This window comes from Schistocerca americana, chromosome 4 (assembly GCF_021461395.2).
Source record: "Schistocerca americana isolate TAMUIC-IGC-003095 chromosome 4, iqSchAmer2.1, whole genome shotgun sequence".
NCBI lineage: Eukaryota > Metazoa > Arthropoda > Insecta > Orthoptera > Acrididae > Schistocerca > Schistocerca americana.
In genome coordinates, this window is record NC_060122.1 from 47,055,195 (window position 1) to 47,074,927 (window position 19,733).

Consider the following 19,733-nt stretch of genomic DNA (forward strand, 5'->3'; position numbering starts at 1 on the left):
AAGCATGTGTGCCAATTTGTACCTCTCTATCTACATTATTCCGTGATTTATTCAGTTATCAAATTTATACAGACTTTTTGATCACCCTGTAGGTGACTGTGCAGTACTTCCAGTCATTGTTAATTTTTGAATATATATATAATCAAAGTACACCAGACAGTGGTTTACATGTTTCTAGCACCTCGAGAATATTGCGTAATTTACGATATTTTTCTGTGCGGATGGGAGTCACAGGATATTCTCGCATTCTTGGGATAGAGACGGAAAAACCCCCTCGCACCGTCTTTGACCAACCCGCCCTGCAGCACTGTCACCGATTTAATCTGCAGCTGAGCAGAAGTAGGCTGTTGCGATCTGCGTCTTGTGAATGTATGGAGCTTGCCGGGTCCGTAACTGGTGTTCCGCACTCGTCCAAGTGCACAAGATTTCTGCAGATGCTCGCATGTCGCGGACGTTAGCACTCCTTGTCGGTGTAGAGTAGTAGATTTGAAAGTGTTCTGATGTAATAGCAGACTGTTAAGAAGAACTAAAAGAAGGTGGCTTGTATGCACGAAAGATCTCCAGACGGATGTAGTTCAAAGAATTTTTATATAACTCAATTACGTTATCAACTCTATTGTTCTAATGTTTGGAATCAGTACCAGGAAGGTACTGGTAAGAGAGAACACGAACAAACGCACTCCTAAGGCATCACGGTTCTGCACTTAAAACAGGCTATAATGTTTGGTTGCTGCAGTTTCCGACTTATTAGTCGCATGGAAGGTAACGCTGTTAACATTCCAATGCAAGAAATCTATTTCCAGCCCATGACATATATGCTTCGTAAGACACTGCAAAATGAAAAAACTACTTCCTTAAAATATCGATTCCGTGTGATACATGCACAACGTAGCTTTCCAGAAATGTATAGCGTCCATTGTTCACATCCGATCCCAGTTCAGAAATTATACTGTGCTTGTATCAGTCCTTTACGAAATGATGGTTAGTAACGGAGAATAGCTCCTACAAGGAAACATAAACGCATAGCAGCGGCGTCTGACATTTGAAATTACACGTCATGCAGCCACTAGCTCTGGAAACAGGACATCCGTCAAGCAGATGTATACGGAAAGATTGCAGAACCTCACAAATACCTGTCTCTAACTTAGTGTCACTACAGTTACGAAGCCGAAGTCTCGATTTTATACCCAAGATGCGACAGGGGAATGGAGTACGTCAGAGAAATCTTAGTTCGTGTAGAGGTATGTGTCGAAACGGGATGATCACGTTTCATCCCACATGAGACGGAAGTGCTATGATGACCGAGAGGTTCCATATTAACGATTGCAAGTAGACAGTGCTGTAAGTCACACACAGAACATGTGGTTGCATATGAGTCGAACTCACGCTGTATCACACGACTGATGCATCCTGTTAGAAACACGAAAAAATGGTCAGATGACCTGCGGCACCATCTCCCTCCATCTCTAGAATGCATCATCAGTCGGCCATTAAATCGTACCTCGTTACAGCTCCATCTCTTCCGATCACTCCATCCAGTCTCTGTCATCTTTTAATGCCTCTTCAACTGTCTCTTATTTAAAATCATCCAGTTTGTGTGTGTGTGTGTGTGTGTGTGTGTGTGTGTGTTAGTTTTGCTGTGGGAGTAGCAACATGATTTACACCGTGTGATGTCTAGTTTTCTGTGAGAGGCAATGGATCAGAACATGTTAATGTGTTGTGAGAGTAGCAACATGATTTACACCGTGTGATGTCTAGTTTTCTGTAAGATGCAATGGATCGGAAAGTGTTAATGTCAGTTTGGAACGTGACACAGACTCTGAAGGCGTAGTGCAAAAAACAATATGTCTGATGACCAGTAGTTCAGTGTAACGCTCCTTCAGTCCACGCCTTCTGCAGGTATAATCTGCCTCAGACTCTTTAAGGAACTTATGTACTGGTCCTTGTGTTTTATTATTGTATTATTTATTACAATACCTGGTAATGCCTACATTAAAGGTTTTATGTGTCCAGTCAATAGTTTCGATCGCCTTCTGGAATAAATCTAGCAGTGTAGTGTTCAGTGGATGTTAAGGGTTGTGTTACAAAGTTTACCATCATCTTATTTCACCCATTTGGTGTTCAGTTGCTTGTTTTTTTTAATTAACCTTTGCTATTGTGTTTGCTGTTTTACAACAGGTTTCAAAATTTTTTATATTATTGCCGTTCCTGGCGTGTAAGGCCTTCAGCCGCGATTGTGATCAACTGCGTTAAAATTCTAATTTGGTAATTTGGTAATTTGGTAATTTGTATTTACGCAGTAAGCCTTTAAAACCTTATTTTCTGCCATTCCTGGCGTCTGATGCCGTCTGGTGTGTTTGTGGCGACTTTCCTTTAATATTTCAATACCTGTAATTCGTAAGTTGCAGCGAGTTTTAAACAATTCTCAAATTGTTGCCATTTCTGGCGTGTAAAGCTTTCTTCCCAGATCATAGTGGCTTGCTTTTAAAACATTACTTGCTGTATCTGTATTTGATGGTGATTTGCTAAATTGTAACTCACTGAAAACAGTATTATTTACATAGTTGTTTATTCGTTCATTAGTAACGTGTGGTATTATTATTTATTGTTGAGTCTGGAATTACCGGTTTAAAATAAATTGTGTATAACTGTGAAAGGCAACCAGTAGTGACTGATCACGACCCCGTCCACAATCGTGACCGAATCCTGCCTTCCCCTGACTACCAGGTTTCAACTACAGCTTTGTACACCACCATACCTTTTGTTTTTTCCACCATGACTCTGAGGTGTGTATCAGGTTCTAAACTGACATTAACGTGTTTCGATCCAGTGGCTCTCACAGAAAACTGGGCAGCATACGGTGTAAATCGTGTGCTGCTGCGTCCACAACGCACACACTGCATGACTGAAATGAAAGAAAGTCACAACATTAGGAATCTGGAAGAGTTTTGTGGCACTGTGAAGCGTTTCCAAACACCAGCCTTAATGTGAATGATAACCTCTGCATTTAAACTTATGTTTCACAGTGGCGGGGTAGCAGATGACTCAGTGTTCCATTTTGACTGCTTACTCATATTGTGGTCATGTACACAACCACTACTTCTGTGCTGGCCTTCCCGGGAGGTGCTGCCCCTTCACCGAGACTCTTTCCTCATCTCAAACAAGTGTTGTCAGTCAATCATTATGTGGTAATCGATAGTGCACCAGTGGACGGATGGGATGCAAAAGACACCGTCGATGTACTGTAATAAGCGTCACAGTTGAAAGTTTGATCAGTTTATTCCATTTTACTAGTTATTTTCCGTAATTTTAACGCCGACCAATGACACAGCAGCATGTTTTCCAGTTTCTGTATCATCGCTAAACCGCCCCTCCAGTACTTTGTGCTTAGCACTGCGAATGTAGATAGATGACTGTGCAGTACGTCCTTTAACTGTTAATTCTCTAATGTACACACTAAAGTATGCCATTCAGCCATTTACATATTTCTAGCACTTAGAGCATAGGGCATAACTCACGATTACGATTGCCCCTCTTTCCCCAGGCAGATGGGAGTACAGAGCACTCTTGCATTCCTAGGAAGAAGTTAGAGATTGAAAGACCCCCTCGTATTGTTTTTGAGCAAGTCTCGCTGCAACACTGTCGCTGATTTAATTTCCAGCTGACCAGAAGTAGACTGCTACGTTTCACGTCTCGTGAAGGAACAGAGTCCACAATGATGTTCAGCGAACACTATTCCGAATAAAATTTACTCGTGGCACCCATTCATGTGCACAAGATCACTCCAGATGAGCGCATGTGTAGTAGGTTAGCACTCCCTACCGGTGAACAGTAGATACGGGAGTGTTGTGGTGATATAACAGATGGTTATGAATAAGAAACGTGTGGTTTATGCAAGATCGGACTCCAGACGAACGTACTTTAAAGCATTACACGTAAATCAACTGCGCTATAGATTCAGAAATATTGTTCTAGTGTCTGAGCTCAGTACCAAGACGAGACTGGTAAGAGGGAAATTATTGTGGAACATAAACACATGCACCCCTAAGGCTACACGTTTCTGCACTTAAAACACGCTACAACGCTAGGGCGGTACAGCTTCCGACCTATTAGCCGAGCAGAATGCAACGCTCTTAATATTGCAATGTAAGAAGTATATCCCCAGTGCATGGGATACATTCTCCATGCAGTTTTCTCTACAATAAACTATGTCGACAATCTCTAAAGGGATAAAACGACTACCTTGCACACCAAAGAAAACAGCGATTCTTCGTAACACAAACCCTACATATGTGTCAAGAGGTGTATGACACGTACTGTTTACGAAGTTTACGTTCGGTTACGGTTCGAAAAATGATCCTCCACAGCCGACAGACAGCGGCAACCTACGAGGTAATAAACACTAACTTCCGTTGTCAGAGGAGATGTAAGTGCCTTACCACAGTTACCACCGCCACTGGTAAGCTTCCTCTTGCACACAGACTTCATGGTCCGATGTTAGGTTGTATTGCTCATTTGCGGGGTAATATTGCCGTTTGGCCTTGACGTCACGTCTCTAGATGGCCTTGACGTCACGTCTCTAGAATGCCGCCTCTCTTCACTATTAAGATGTGTATATGTAGCATCAATTTAATCTCCTCCTACTGAACAAGCAGTCTTATTGATTTTACACAGGATTCTTTTCACGGTATTTGTCTCTAATTTTATGTATTGGCTGTCAATTTCCGAAACTTTATAACCGTGACGGTATAAATTCACGTCGAAATTTGACATTCCAACTACCATTTCATACATCACCGCTTCCAATTGTGACGTCACATAACAATAGGTATGGATTGTTTAACGAAATTTCTAGTCAAAAACATAACACAGATGTTTATGCACGCAAACTACTGAGCTTTGTCGAAATTTTTTTTTATTTTAAGTAGTTTTAAACTGTGTGGAGCAAACTGTTCAAACACCTATACTAACAAATTAATTAACATTTCCTGTGGCACGTCTTCTGAAGCAACATTTGTGACATGTTCAACATGAGATATTCTGCACTAGATTTAATAACTCCTGAAGCAGTTCGTGAAAATGCGCCAGGAGGCCGAGGCAGCTTAGATCCCACGGAGGAATGAAATATCACATCCTAGTTCCTATGTCATCTGGAAAGAAAAACTGCAGCTCTGTCTCTCTCTTTGTGTGCACCGATATTTTTTTAAACTCTATTTCGAGTCAGCCTGCTACTGTCTTTGTGAGATCGTCAATTTGTGAGTGTGATAGCAGATACCGCATCTGCCTTGTATCCCCTGCATCACGATCATGTGATCGAGCTTTGATTGTTTATTAACTTGAGCAAATTTCTGTATAGATTGCCTGTCAGATATTCGCCCTGGAAGGGCGTGCGCAGGTACTGGTAGACTGCTTCACGCGTGCAGATCACGTGAGGTGGCTGTGGACGCCGACAGGAGGTGCGGTCAGAACCACTGCACGCCGCCGCCGCTTCTCAGGCTGTCGCCAGTGTTGAGCGGCCAGGCAGTCGACGCGACGCGGGCCCCGGGGTGAGCGGCTGGGGCAGCGTGCGGGGGTCGCGATGTGCGAGAAACTTCTTCAGATGTGTTTCAGCGATCTGTGACGGTGTAATTACGCGTTTCCTTACATGATCGGAATGCAAAAAGCGACGGAATTATCTAAATATTAAAATGTTCAAATGTGTGTGAATTCCTAAGGGACCGAACTACTCAGGACATCGACCCCTAGACTTACACACTGATCAAACTAACTTACGCGAAGAACAACACATGCCCGAGGGAGTACTCGAACCTCCGGCGGGAGTTTAAATATTCTACACACACTGCAATCGATTTCCTGACAAACTGTTCTCATACACCACCTTGTACCCCGTAAATTTCTTTAAATAAACAATATTCCATATGCTGTCTAAATTGCTTACACAATATTTCATACATTGCAATAGATCCATCAATATTTTCAGGAGGAGGACGGAGGCAAGGAAAATTGAAGGATATCGATTTAAGTAATGAATTAGTCAATCAAATTGGTTCAGTGGTATGGGAATCTATTTGAATAACCTGAAGCAGTTCGTGAATACCGAAAGTGACTCAACTGAACAATTTATCGCCAATTTTTCAATCAATTTAATTGTACCGTATGTTAACTGGGGACCTAGAAACGACGGAGAGGATCCGTCCCCGCCGCGGCCGCAGTGGTCCACAACCCCACGACGACTACCGCAGTCCACTTCACCCCTCCGCCGCCCTGCACCGAACCCAGGGTTACTGTGCGGTTCGGTCCCCCGTGCACGCCCCAGGGAACGTCTCACACTAGACGAGTGTAACCCCTATGTTTGCGTGGTAGAGTAATGGTGGTGTACGCGTACGTGGAGAACTTGATTGCACAGCAATCGCCGACATAGTGCAGCTGAGGCGGAATAAGGGGAACCAGCCCGCATTCGCCGAGGCAGATGAAAAACCGCCTAAAAACCATCCACGGACTGGCCGGTTCACCGGACCTCGACACAAATCCGCCGGGCGGATTGGTACCGGGGACCAGGCGATCCTTCCCGCCCGGAAAGCCGTGCGTTTGACCGCACGGACAACGGGTCAGGCATCAATTTAATTAATTAGTTAATTAAAATGAAGGGCAAGTATGTCGATGGTGGAATGTAATTCGTGGAAAGAAATCCAGCGCCACTTCTGATATCAAATTATGTTCCATGCGAAGAAGCAGATACGGGCAGTGTGATCACTTCTACATCTGCATGGCTACTCTGCAAGTCACACTTAAGTGCCTGGCAGACAGCTCATTGAACCACGTTCACATTCACTCTCTGTCATTCCCCTCTTGAACAGCTCCCACGGAAAGATATAGCGGTCCGGTTTTTCCTCGCGGATAAGGCATGTAGAACAATTTTACAAGGTTTCCTGTCCCTACTACACTCATTAATCATTTCAATCTCCGAGATAAGTTGCAGTCACCAGCTAATACTAATTTCAGAACGCAGTTGCACAGGAGTAAATTAATAGTAAATTTACTTTCACCAGCTGTTGTGTAATAGATCCCTTGATATGGTGGTAATCACGCCCACGTGACTTTTTTAGGTGAGCATTTTTACTAGGTGAGCATCAGTGATTTATTTCATGATAGTAAGGCTTCATTCAGCCTGACTCATTGTTATATCCTGCTCATTAGATATTTCATCTTTGCATACCGAATGTCTAAGAATGAAATTCTGCATTTATATACAAGGCGTCTACATACTGCAACAAGCGATTGTCCTTTCAAATCTCAATTTCGGGGTCACAGGCAGAACAATAGTTACACAATATAAATCTGTGAAGACTGCCTTTGCTAGTTGTCCTCTGTACAAACACGTTATCGTTGTGTTTGGGTAGTAATATTCTGCGCTAATGCCTGATGTAAATAACTACGAAAATCCTTCTTAGTGGATAAAGTAGAGCTCATAACAATATATGAACTCATTGAACCTGATCATCATTAAGAAAAAAAAGCATCAGGATATACGAAAAAGTATGCGTGATAAGCTAAAGAATAACATTAAAATTGACTTAATTGGCAATGGAACAGCATCTTCCAAGGAAACCCAAAAGAAATCACTCCAAGTGTTACTGGGTAAAGCTCTTTCAGAGATATTCGTAAGAGTTATGCAACGCACGACACAACACGATTGTATCAAAATTATTCGGGGTTGATGGAAATTGAAATAATACAGAGATTTAGATGACGATACTCCATACCAGCAACCACGTTTAATTTATGTGGCACGAAGAAACTGCACGTATTTCTTGTCAACACACTTTAAAATCTATTACACATCTATAGACTCCATGTTATTTGGAAGTGACCCAAGAGTTTTAGCTGGTACGCAATGAAGTCTACAACGTGAGCTGCATCTGTTACCGAAAGCAGAGCCTTATTGTAACGCCACAGTCGTGTAACTGCTGGAATGGCTACCACTTCACAGATGTCAGAAAACGGCAGTATCGCGATGCAAGAATGGTCACAGGGATTATCCGTATGTCATCGACCAGGGAAAAGGATAAAGAGCAAGTTGCGATACTACTAAATACACAGTTTTGACCAGTGACAGAATGTTATTGGCATCTTGTCACGTCACCTCTAGTAGTACACTTAGAATTTAAATGCTCTATGCCGTTGTTCGACTTCACATTTTTGCTGAAGTTGAAATAAATCGTTTTGTCTGCGCAATGTGTTAGGAACAATAGTGTTCAGTGGTAAAAATAAAAATTTGTACCGCTGTGCAGCTTTCTTCGCTGTACTCGATTCGTCTTTTCTGTCTCGTACTAATAATCTACTACTGAACATCGTATTTGTAACTGATTTTGTCATTCACTTCTTAATATAATTCCTGTAATGAAAACTCCACCTTTCATCATCAGCCCAAAAGATTGCCAGACATTTGTTGTCGCGTTGAATCCGTAGTCTGACGCACAGTCGCCTTCCTAATTACATCGCTGGTCGATATACGAGTAGACATACAGTATCTCAGCTCCCACTTTATGCCATTAAACGTCTGTCACACTTTGAGAATAATGCAATACACTATATATATATATATATATATATATATATATATATATATATACCGTCAAATATTTAGTAAGCAGGTCACACAAATTAAAGCAACAATGTTTTTTAACTGTGTGACGAGCTACCAAGAAGTGCTGCAATGTACAAAACGGACTTAAAAGTTTATCATATGAATTCCAGTTACCAATTAGGTGACCGGAACTTGCATCTGCATCCGAAAACATACCTTTAGTTTACCAATAGTAACTTTCTATACACATAGTCAAAGAGAAGCATCTACGTTGTGACGACTGCAAATACAGGGTGTCCATTGATCGTGACTGGGCCAAATATTTCACGAAATAAGCGTCAAACGAAAAAAACTACGAAGAACGAAACTAGTTTAGCTTGAAGGAGAAAAACAGATGGCGCTATGGTTGGCCCGCTAGATAGCGCTGCCATAGGTCAAACGGATATCAACTGCGCTTTTTAAAATAGGAACCCCCATTTTTATTACATATTCGTGTACTACGAAAAGAAATATGAATGTTTTAGTTGGACCACTTTTTCACTTTGTGATAGATGGCACTGTAATAGCCACAAACGTATAAGTGCGTGGTATCACGTAATATTCAGCCAGTGCGGACGGTATTTGCTTCGTGATACGTTACCGGTGTTAAAATGGACCGTTTACCAATTGCGGAAAAGGTCTATATCGGGTTGATGTATGGATATTGTGATCAAAATGCCCAACGGGCGTGTGCTATGTATACTGCTCGGTATCCTGGACGACATCATCCAAGTGTCCGGACCGTTCGCCGGATAGTTACGTTATTTAAGGAAACATGTGTTCAGCCACATGTGAAACGTCAACCACGACCTGCAACAAATGTTGATGCCCAAATAGGTGTTTTAGCTGTTGTCGCTGCTAATCTGCACATCAGCAGCAGACAAACTGCGCGAGAATCGGGAATCTCAAAAACATCGGTTTTAAGAATGCAACATCAACATCGATTGCACCCGTACCATATTACTGTGCACCAGGAATTGCATGGCGACGACTTTGAACGTCGTGTTCAGCTCTGTCACTAGGCACAAGAGAAATTACAGGACGAAGACAGATTTTTTGCTCGCCTTCTATTTAGCGACGAAGCGTCATTCACCAACAGCGGTAACGTAAACTGGCATAATATGCACTATTGGGCAACAAAAATCTACAATAGCTGCGACAAGTGGAACATCAGCGACCTTGGCATGTTAATGTATGGTGCGGTATTATGGGAGGAAGGATAATTGGCCACCATTATATCGATGGCAATCTAAATGGTGCAAATGTATGCTGATTTCCTACGTAATGTTCCAACGATGTTAGTACAAGATGTTTCACTGCATGACAGAATGCCGATGTACTTCCAACATGATGGACGTCCGGCACATAGCTCGCCTGCGGTGGAAACGCTATTGAATAGCATATTTCATGACAGGTGGATTGGTCGTCGAAGCACCATACCATGTCCCGCACGTTCACCGGATCTGACGTCCCCGGATTTCTTTCTGTGGGGAAAGTTGAAGGATATTTGCTATCGTGATCCACCGACAACGCCTGACAACATGCATCAGCGCATTGTCAATGCATGTGCGAACATTACGGAAGGCGAAGTACTCGCTGTCGAGATTAATGTCGTTACACGTATTGCCAAATGCATTGAGGTTGACGGACATAATTTTGAGGATTTATTGCATTAATTTGGTGTTTACAGTTAATATCACTGTAACAACATGCGTTCTCAGAATTGATAGGTTCACAAAGGTACGTGTATCACATTTGATCAACAGAAATAAAATGTTCTGTATTTTACTTTAAACAACCTACCTGTTACCAACTATTTATCTACAATTGTGAGCTATATGTTTGTGACTATTACAGCGCCATCTATCACAAAGCGAAAATGTGGTCCAACTAAAACATTCATATTTCTTTACGTACTACACGAATATGTAATAATAATGGGGTTCCTATTTAAAAAAAAACGCAGTTTATATCCGTTTTACCTACGGCAGCGCCATCTAGGAGGCCAACCATAGCGCCATCTGGTTCCCCCCTTCAAGCTAGAAAAGTTCCGTTCTTTGTAGTTTTTTCGTTTGTCGCTTATTTCGTGAGATATTTGGCCAGGTCACGATCAATGGACCACCCTGCATATAACTCGTGTTGTAAGGAGAATAACAGGGTGACAGCAAGCCTCTTGGGTCGTACCTGTTGTTGTTGTTGTTGTTGTTGTTGTTGTACTCTTCAGTCCTGAGACTGGTTTGATGCAGCTCTCCATGCTACTCTATCCTGTGAAAGCTTCTTCATCTCCCAGTACTTATTGCAAACATCCTTCTGAATCTGCTTAGTGTATTCATCTCTTGGCCTCACTCTACGATTTTTACCCTCCACACTGCCCTGCAATGCTAAATTTGTGATCCCCTGATGCCTCAGAACATGTCCTACCAACCGATCCCTTCTTCTAGTCAAGTTGTGCCACAAGCTCCTCTTCCCCCCAATTCTATTCAAACCTCCTCATTAGTTATGTGATCTACCCATCTAATCTTCAGCATTCTTCCGTAGCACCACATTTCGAAAGCTTCTATTCTCTTCTTGTCCAAACTATTTATCGTCCATGTTTCACTTCCATACATGGCTACATTCCATACAAAAGCTTTCACAAATGACTTCCTGACACTTAAATCTATACACGATGATAACAAATTTCTCTTCTTCATAAACGATTTCCTTGCCATTGCCAGTCTACATTTTATATCCTCTCTACTTCGACCATCATCAGTTATTTTGCTCCCCAAATAGCAAAACTCCTTTACTACTTTAAGTGTCTCATTTCCTAATCTAATTCCCGCAGCATCACCCGACTTAATTCGACTACATTCCATTATCCTCGTTTTGCTTTTGTTGATGTTCATCTTTCACCCTCCTTTCAAGACACCTAGTAGCACTGATGTGTCCCGCGCCCCAAAAGATGGAGCTAAGATTTCCTGAAAAACTCACAATCCCGAAAAGAGTTTTTAAGAGCGGCTCTCGTGCTGTGAGATAAGCTCTATCACTTCAGTGAGCAATATCGACAGCTTCTTCTCGGTGTCAGTGAGCGCACGATTTCGCACCGCCGCTGTTACAGCCTCTGCTGAAATCGCAGTATTGCTAATCAACGACACACTCCCCTTCCACCGACTGTGCATTGATGCGAACTTTCCTAGGGATCGTCACCGCAGAAAAATTGTCCTGAGTTATAGAGACCACACCGCAAGCTTTTATTACTGGTGACGTTATGCAGGAGTTTTGTATTCACGCCTGTTTAGAAATGTATAACACATAAGAAACCAGACTTAATTATGCACGAGGTGCTGATGACATCGGTCCTTAAATTACACGCTATAGACCGATCTGCATCATTAAAGGGAACGTGTTTCTGCATTAAAACTAGTTACAAGTGAACAAAGAAATTAACTAACCGAGTATTTCAAATATTTAAATACCGACAACATTTACCCTCGCATAGAACAGAGGGACAATAGTTAGTAGAAATTGTTGCGGCTGTAAAATGATCGATTCCCGAAGCATACGCCAACTACCACCGTCATACCTTAGCAAAAGATCTGATCGAGAAACCGAGAAAAATCTGTTCATAAGTAAACTCGCTAAGCGGGTCTAACGCTTCTATCCAGTCACTCGTTGACCAGTTTGGTGGGGCTATAGAAGATAGCATAAGGAAACCCCGAGTTTTAAAATTCGCATAGGATATCGTTCAGGCAGGAGAATCGTACAAACATACCGCTGTTTGACCGTCTTGGAGTACGTACTAATGCGCATCCGCGGCTTGGCAAAGTATCTGGAAGAGTTGAAAGCAAATAAGTTGCCAAGTCCGGACGGATTTCCAGTCCGGTTGCACAGAGTACTCTACGGTAATGATTCCTTACTTAGCCTGCATTTATCGCGAATCTCTCGCCCAGCGAAGGAAAACAGAGCATGTGTTTCCCGTATATGAGAAGGGTAAAAGAACGGTCCTGCAAAATTACAGATCAATATTCTAGCATCGGTTTTCTGCACAATTCTTGACATATTCTAAGTTCGAATATAATAAATTTGCTTGAGATGGAAAAGCTTGTGTCCATGAATCAGTACGATTTTAAAGTGCTTCGCCCCTTTCGAAACTCAGCATGCCATCTTCTCACGTGACATCCTGCGAACAATGGACGAAGGGCAACAGGCGGATTCGATGTTCCTAGCTTTCCGAAAAGCGTTCGACACGCTGCCCCGCTGCAGACTGTTAACGAAGGTACGAGCATACGGAATACGTTCCCAGAGACGTGAGTGGCTCGAAGCCTTATAGTGACAGAATCCATTACGTAGTTCTCTGACAGCGGGCGTTCATCAGAGACGGGGATATCATCCGGAGTGTGGTAGGACCGCCGTCACTTTCTGTCTACTTAAACGATCTGGCGGACCGGATGGGCAGCAATCTGTAGCTGTTTGCTCATGACAATGTGGTGTACAGGTACGTGTCGTGGTTGAGTAACTGTGAGTCGACGCAAGATGACAGACAGATTTTCCGTTATGTGTGATGATGGCAGCTAGCTCTACATGTAAAGAAATAGAAGTTAATACAGATGAGTAGGAGAAACGAACCCGTAATGTTCGAATACAGCGCTAGTGGTGTGCTGCTTGACAGTGTCACGTCGATTAAATGCCTAACCATAACGTTGCAAAGCGATATGAAATCGAACGAGCGTGTAAGGATGGCATGAAGAAGGCGAATGGCCGACTTCAGTTTATTTGGAGAATTTTAGGAAAGTGTCGTTCGTCTGTAAAGGAGGGCGTATATATGGCTAGTTCAAATGGCTATGAGCACTATGGGACTTAACATCTACGATCATCTGTCCCCTAGAACTTAGAACTACCTAAATCTAACTAACCTAAGGACATCACACACATCCATGCCCGAGGCAGGATTCGAACCTGCGACCGTAGTGGTCGCGTGGTTCCAGACTGAAGCACCTAGAACCGCTCGGCCACAGTGGCCGGCATGGCACTAGTCTGACTCATTCTTGAGTACTGCTAGAGTGCTTGGTATTGTCACCAGGTGGGACTGAAGGAAGACATCAAAGTAATTCAGAGGCGGGCTGCTGGGTTTGTTATCAGTGGGTTCAAACAACGCGTAAGTGCACTATGTGATCAAAAGCATCCGCACACCTCCAAAAACATACGTTTTTCGTATTAGGTGCATTGCGCTGCCACGTACTGCTAAGTACTCCATATCAGCGACCTCAGTAGTCATTAGACATCGTGAGAGAGCAGAATGGGGCGCTCCGCAGAACTGACGTACTTCGAACGTGGTTAGGTGATTGCGTGTCACCTGTGTCATGCCTCTGTACACGAGATTTCTACCCTCCTAAAAATCCCTTGGTCCACTATTCCCGAGGTGATAGTGAAGTGGAAACGTGAAAGGACACGTACAGCACAAAAGCGTACAGGCCGATCTCGTTTGTTGACTGACAGTCCGCCGACAGTTGAAGAGGGTCGTAATGTGTAATACGCAGACAACTATCCAGACCATCACACACGAATTCCAAACTGCATCAGGATCCACTGCAAGTACTATGACAATTAGGCGGGAGGTGAGAAATCTTGGATTTCATGGTCGAGCGGCTGCTCGTAAGCCACACATCACGCCAGTAAATGCCAAGCGACGGGTCGCTTGGTGTAAGGAGCGTAAACAATGGACGACTGAACAGTGGAAAAACGTTGTGTGGAGTGACGAATCACGGTACACAATGTGGCGATCCGATGACAGGGTGTGGGTATGGCGAATGCCCGGCGAGCGTCATCTGCCAGCGTGTGTAGTGTGAACAGTAAAATTTGGAGACGGTGGTGTTATGGTGTGGTCGTGCTTTTCTGGGGCGGGGGGGGGGGGGCGCCTTGCAGACCTTTTTGTCCTACATTGATGTTTTAAGCACCTTCTTGCTTCCCACTGTTGAGCAATTCGGCTATAGGGATTGCATCTTCCAAAACGATGGAGCACCTGCTCATAACGCACGGCATGTCGTGGAGTGGTCACACGACAGTAACATCCCTGTAGCCAGCTGCTGTGGCCGAACGGTTATAGGCGCTACAATCTACAACCACTCGACCGCTACAGTCGCAGGTTCGAATCCTGCCTGGGGCATGGATGTGTGTGACGCCCCTAGGTTAGTTAGGTTTAAGAAGTTCCAAGTTCTAGGGGACTAATGACCTCAGACATTACGTCCCATAGTGCTCAGAGCCATTTCAACCATCCCTATAATGGACTGGCCTGCACAGAGTCCTGACCTGAATCCTAGAGAACACCTTTGGGATATTTTGGAACGCATACTTCGTGCCATGCCTCATCGACCAATATCAATACCTCTCCTCAGTGCAGCACTCCGTCAAAAATGGGCTGCCATTCCCCAAGAAACCTTCCAGCACCTGATTGAACGTATGCCTGCGAGAGTGGAAGCTCTCGTTTAGGCTAAGGGTGGGCCAACACCATATTGAATTCCAGCATTACCGATGGAGGGCGCCACGAACTTGTAAGTCATTTTCAGCCATGTGTCCGCATTCTTTAGATCACATAGTGTGTTACGAGAATGATTCGTGGACTCAAATGGGAATCGCTGGAGGCAAGATGGCATTCTTTCTTTCAAGGAACAGTATCGAGAAGGTTTAGAGAAGCGGCATCTGAAGCTGACTGTAGAACGATTCTTCTGCCGCCAACATACATTTCGCGTAAGGGTCACAAAAGTAAGAGAAATGACTGATCGTACAGAGACATGTAGACTATCATTTTTCGCTCGCTCTGTCTGCTAGTAGAACAGGACAGGAAATGAGTAGTAGTGGTACAAGGCATCTCCCGCCACCCACTGTATGGTGGATTACGGATTATCTATGTACACGCAGGTGTTGATGTAGTATCTACGGGTGCGACGATGGAAGTGTGGTTATCCACAGCTATATATATATATATATATACTTTTTTTTCTTTACAAAAGCTATCCCAGAGAGAAAAGTCATAACTAAATACTGTTGCACTGGGCGATAGTGACCACAAAGGGAGATCACGATCAAATGCACATGACAAGGAACTCTGGACAGAAGCAAAGCTAACATTGCATCGACAGTGAGCAACTGTTATAAGACCTCACATGTATTCAGGTCACGTGATTCGTTTCTCGGGGGACGCTGTTGCACACAAGCGATTCCATGCCTCCATGACTACCGCAATGTGTAAAATGGCCACGGAGATCTACAACTTGATTTACTGAGACACTTATTCTGTAGTCGTTCACACCACGTCGGCATTGCAGGGTAACTTTACGAAACGAAGCTAAAAACGATGAACATAATTAAGAAGTCTATTAATGGTTAGGAGTTGAAAGCCATGCCACTAATATTAGAATAGGAAATTTATCTATGCAAGTGCCGTCCCGTGGTGAGATAGTGTTTGTCAAATTAGTACAAGAAAAACATTAGTTAGATACACTGAAGAACCAAAGAAACTGGTTCACGTGCCTAATATCGTGTAGAGCCCCAGCGGGCGCGCAGAAATGTCGCAACACGACGTGGTGTGGACTCGACTAACGTCTGAAGTATTGCCGGAGGTAACTGGCACAATGTAGGGCTATCCATAAATCAGTTTGAGTACGAGGCGGAGGAGATCTCTTCTGTTACGGGGTAGAGTTAAGCGCCTGCAAGCCAGTCGGGAACGACAGAGAAGAGACAGCTGTGAGAAGAGATAGCTGTGAGAAGAGGTCAGCTAGTAGCACACTGTCCGACCACTCTCCAGGACGACAACGCGACAGCAGCGGCCCCTATGCGAAGAGGACATAAGCGCCGCGTCCGACTGCTAGCGGCCCAGTTGAAGAGTAGCTTCAAGATTAGCGACTTCTACTGCTGCATCGACACTAGTTACTTTGTTTGTACGATCTATATAACACGGACTTTGGAACTGTTTATACTGAAGAACATTTCTTATTTTGCACGTCGCCCTTTTCTTGCGACACGTCTGTGTAATTGACAAAGTTTGTATTGTAATCTTTTCTTTTTGTAATGAAACTCATTAATATGATTTGTTTGAACGTTGTCTGGAGATCCGAGAAAGCAGGTTTGCTAGACACACCATATTTGACGACTAAAAAGAGCTAAACTCAGTCCGAACAGGCCACGAAAGCCCAACGGTATCGACCGGCCGCTTTGCCATCCTCGGACAACAGGCGTCGCTCGATGCAGATATGGAGGGGCATGTGGTCAGCACACTGCTCTCCCGGCCGTATGTCAGTTGACGAGACCAGAGCCGCTACGTCTCAATCAAGTACTACTCCTCAGTTTGCCTCACAAGGGCTGAGTGCATCCCACTCGCTTTGTCACCCATCCAAGTTTTAGCCCAGCCTGACAGCGCTTAACTTCGGTGATCTGTCTCCCCTGCCGGTCTGGGGGTTAGTATAGGCCCTAGGTATTCCTTCCTGTCGTACGAGGCGACTAAAAGAAGTTTCATATATTTCGGTCTTTATGTGACGGTCCCCTGTATGGTCTGACTTCCATTCTTCAAAATTTTCCCGAAGAGAAAGCCAACCGGGGAAGGGCGCCTTACAAGGTGCATTGTGTCCAATGTGCATTGAGATCTTTAGCCCACTTTCTCGTCGTCGAATTGCAGTCCTGCCCATTCTCCATCTCTTGGGCGAGGACACCTTCCTGTGTGCGTTTTCCACCAGGCACTATGCAGTGCCGATTTCTGGGTCGACGATGACCATGATATCCAGCACAGTAGCCAGTCCATTGTGTTGGGGCCACTATGTACCCTGTTGTCTGCGCCGTTAAATCCCCATGTATGCCAAGGGATAGATGCCCTTCCTCCTGGAGCATCAGGACTCCCAGCAATGGCCATCCTGCCAGGTGGCCCTTTCTGTGGCTGGGTGGCGCCTGTGGGAAGGGGCCCCTGGGCAGAATGGGTGGCATCAGGGCAGATGACATGCGAAGAAGCGTAGTCCATCATCTCTTGCTGGTGGTGAAACACCAGCAGTCTCTAAGTGATCACGATCTCAATTCAATGCACAGAAGTACAACCCCAAATCGTTCCCCTCCCTGGCCACACCATGGGAGGAACGTCAGGCTAAGGACGGCAGCGGATCTTATTCACTGCGGTACCTTGTATGTTCGAGAGGTGATGGGGAATCTTTCATGACGGAGCCTTAGTTTTTTGTTGAGCAGTTAGAGGACAAGTTTGGGAAGGTGGAGGGCTTTTCCAAAATGAGATCTGGGTCAGTCTTGATCAAAACAGCATCCTCCGCCCAGTCACGGGAGTTACACGCTTGTGACAAGCTGGGGGATATTTCTGTAACCATCACGCCCCATAAGAGCTTAAATAAGGTCCAGGGTATTATGTTTCATAGAGACCTTCTTTTGAAGTGCGACGATGAGCTGCATGTCATTTTAGAGTGGCGAGGTGTACATTCCACCCACTGAGTCCACTGGGGTCCGAAGGATAATCAGGTTGCCACCGGTGCCTTCATCATGGCCTTTGAGGGTTATACATTGCCCGAGAAGGCCAAGATGATTGTGTACCAGTGTGATGTAAAGCGATACATCCCTCCACCGATGCGGTGCTTTAAGTGCTGGAAGTTCGGCCACACGTCTTCGCGCTGTACTTCCAGCGTCGCATGCCGAGATTGCGGACGCCCATCCCTTCCCAATACTCCATGTGTCATCTGTGGAGAGCACCATTCACCTTACTCGCCTGACTGCAGGATTCTCCAGAAAGGAAGGAAAAACATAAAGTACAAGACCCTGGAGAGACTGACCTACACTGACGCTAAGAGAAAATTTGAACGCCTGAATCCTGTGCATATGACATCATCTCAAGCCACCGCTGCAACGTTCTGGCACCATCAGCTTCACCAACCTCCCCCTGCGGGTCCGGGGTAAGAATAGGCCCGAGGTATTCCTGCCTGTCGTAAGAGGCGACTAAAGGAGTTTCAACCATTTCAGCTTTCCATGTGATGGTCCCCCTTGGGGTTTGACCTCCATTTTTCAAAATTCTACAGAAGTACGAGCCTTTTGGGGAAGGACGCCTTACATGGTGTACCACTGGTCCTCAGTGCGCTAAGACCTTGGCACTCAGCATTGTAACGGCGTTGTAACCATACCCACTATTCCTCCAATTGGGCCTAAACGCCTGATGGGTTGTACAAGTTACGCCCATAGTGCGTCCCCATCTGCACCTACGATCATGATGGACTTTCCATGGCACCCGAAATCCAGCATGGTAGCCAGCCCGTTGTGGTGGGGTCGTCATGTACCCTCTAGGTTGTAGCCCCCTGACAACACAGGGATCGTACTGCCGATACCTGAGCTGCACCCTCCCCACGTCGGCCAAGGAGTAGATGCCCGTCTCCTTGGGGCATCAGGATTCCCGGCAATGGTCATCCTGCCAGGTGGCCCTTGCTGAGGCTGGGTGTCGCCTGTGGGGAGAGCCCCTGGTCGGAGTGGGTGGTATCGGGGCGGACGTTTCGCAGATGAAACGTCAACACGTAACAGGTCACTCTGCGGCCGAGTCTTTTAAACGGAAAGGTACTGTCTATGGTTCTGGTTCTCCTGCCCTTTCCCCCTTGGCCACTCCCTGGGAGGAAGGACAGGCCCGCCGCCTTGGGGCGAAGTACTTCCCCAGCTATTTGGTCTGTTCTCGAACCGATGGGGGGACGTTCGCCACCTCCAAGCCCATGTTCTTTGTTCAGCACATTGAGGACATCTTCGGGGATATCGAGGGTCTCAGTAAAATGCGTTCGGGGTCCGTTCTTATAAAGACCACCTCCGCCGCACAGTCGGCGGCGCTCCAGGCGTGCGACCAACTAGGGGACATCCCAGTGTCCATTGGCCCGCATCTGGCACTGAATCGGACGCAGGAGGTTATTTTTCATCGGGACCGCCTGCTGCAATCTGATGAGGAGCTCAGGGCCAACCTGGAGCGCCGAGGCATGCACTTCGTCCAGCGAGTCCAGCGCGGCCTCAAAGACCGTCGCATCGACACTGGGGCCTTTATCCTCGCCTTCGAGGGGGACGTTCTCCCAGAGAAGGTAAAGGTGATGTGCTACCGGTGCGACGTGCGACCTTACGT